The following is a 2,500-nucleotide window of genomic DNA, read 5'->3' as shown; positions in this document are numbered from 1 at the left end:
TTTACAAACCCAAACTCCAAACTTCATTTTTTAGCACACAATGCCCACGTGCACGCGGGGGTGCTTAAGCGTGCGGGCGAGGAGTCATAATGGGCAAAATTAACTCGGGGGACCTCCAAATCGAAATCCGTCTCGAGCAAAGCACTTCTTAGGCTTCTAGGAAGCTCCCATAAAATTTCCAAACCCAAACTCCAAACTTCATTTTTTAGCATACAATGCCCCCGTGCACGCGGGGGTGCTTGAGCGTGCGGGGGAGGAGTCATAATGGGCAAAACTAACTCGGGGGACCTCCAAATCGAAATCCGTCTCGAGCAAAACACTTCTTAGGCTTCTAGGAAGCTCCCATAAAATTTCCGAACCCAAACTCCAAACTTCATTTTTTAGCATACGATGCCCACGTGCACGCCGGGGTGCTTGAGCGTGCGGGCGAGGAGTCATAATGGGCAAAAACTAACTCGTGGGATCTCCAAATCAAAATCCGTCTCGAGCAAAGCATTTCTTAGGCTTCTAGGAAGCTCCCATAAAATTTCCGAACCCAAACTCCAAACTTCATTTTTTAGCATACGATGCCCACGTGCACGCCGGGGTGCACGAGCGTGCGGGCGAGGAGTCGTAATGGGCAAAATTAACTCGGGGGACCTCCAAATCGAAATCCGTCTCGAGCAAAGCATTTCTTAGGCTTCTAGGAAGTTCCCGTAAAATTTTCAAACCCAAACTCCAAACTTCATTTTTTAGCATACGATGCCCACGTGCGCGCCGGTGTGCACGTCGGGGTGCTTGAGCGTGCGCGCGAGGAGCCGTAATTGGCAAAATTAACACGGCGGAAATCTAAATCGAAATCCGTCTCGAGCAAAGCACTTCTTAGTCTTCTAGGAAGCTCCCATAAAATTTTCAAACCCAAACTCCAAACTTCATTTTTTAGCATACGATGCCCACGTGCACGCCGGTGTGCACGAGCATGCGGGCGAGGAGTCGTAATGGGCAAAATTAACTCGGGGGACCTCCAAATCGAAATCCGTCTCGAGCAAAGCATTTCTTAGGCTTCTAGGAAGTTCCCGTAAAATTTTCAAACCCAAACTCCAAACTTCATTTTTTAGCATACGATGCCCACGTGCGCGCCGGTGTGCACGTCGGGGTGCTTGAGCGTGCGCGCGAGGAGCCGTAATTGGCAAAATTAACACGGCGGAAATCTAAATCGAAATCCGTCTCGAGCAAAGCATTTCTTAGGCTTCTAGGAAGCTCCCATAAGATTTCTGAACCCAAACTCCAAACTTCATTTTTTAGCATACGATGCCCACGTGCACGCCGGTGTGCACGAGCATGCGGGCGAGGAGTCATAAAGGGCAAACTTAACTCGGGGGACCTCCAAATCGAAATCCGTCTCGAGCAAAGCATTTCTTAGGCTTCTAGGAAGCTCCCATAAAATTTTCAAACCCAAACTCCAAACTTCAATTTTAGCATACCATGCCCACGTGCACGTCGGGGTGCACGAGCGTGCGGGCGAGGAGTCATAATGGGTAAAATTAACCCGGGGGACCTCCAAATCGAAATCCGTCTCGAGCAAAGCACTTCTTAGTCTTCTAGGAAGCTCCCATAAAATTTTCAAACCCAAACTCCAAACTTCATTTTTTAGCATACGATGCCCACGTGCACGTCGGGGTGCACGAGCGTGCGGGCGAGGAGTCATAATGGGCAAAATTAACTCGGGGGACCTCCAAATCGAAATCCGTCTCGAGCAAAGCATTTCTTAGTCTTCTAGGAAGCTCCCATAAAATTTTCAAACCCAAACTCCAAACTTCATTTTTTAGCATACGATGCCCACGTGCACGTCGGGGTGCACGAGCGTGCGGACGAGGAGTCATAATGGGCAAAATTAACTCGGGGGACCTCCAAATCGAAATTCGTCTCGAGCAAAGCATTTCTTAGGCTTCTAGGAAGCTCGCATAAAATTTTCAAACCCAAACTCCAAACTTCATTTTTTAGCATACGATGACCACGTGCACGCCGGGGTGCTTGAGCGTGCGGGCGAGGAGTCATAATGGGCCAAAACTAACTCGTGGGACCTCCAAATCAAAATCCGTCTCGAGCAAAGCATTTCTTAGGCTTCTAGGAAGCTCCCATAAAATTTCCGAACCCAAACTCCACACTTCATTTTTTAGCATACGATGCCCACGTGCACGCCGGTGTGCACGAGCGTGCGGGCGAGGAGTCGTAATGGGCAAAATTAACTCGGGGGACCTCCAAATCGAAATCCGTCTCGAGCAAAGCATTTCTTAGGCTTCTAGGAAGTTCCCGTAAAATTTTCAAACCCAAACTCCAAACTTCATTTTTTAGCATACGATGCCCACGTGCGCGCCGGTGTGCACGTCGGGGTGCTTGAGCGTGCGCGCGAGGAGCCGTAATTGGCAAAATTAACACGGCGGACCTCCAAATCGAAATCCGTCTCGAGCAAAGCACTTCTTAGTCTTCTAGGAAGCTCCCATAAAATTTTCAAACCCAA

Source organism: Cornus florida, unplaced genomic scaffold (assembly GCF_030987335.1).
Source record: "Cornus florida cultivar Cherokee Brave unplaced genomic scaffold, ASM3098733v1 CherokeeBrave_3.0.0_Hap2_scaffold_24, whole genome shotgun sequence".
Taxonomy (NCBI): Eukaryota; Viridiplantae; Streptophyta; class Magnoliopsida; order Cornales; family Cornaceae; genus Cornus; species Cornus florida.
The sequence above is the reverse complement of the archived record's forward strand: the minus strand, read 5'-3'. Positions refer to the sequence as shown.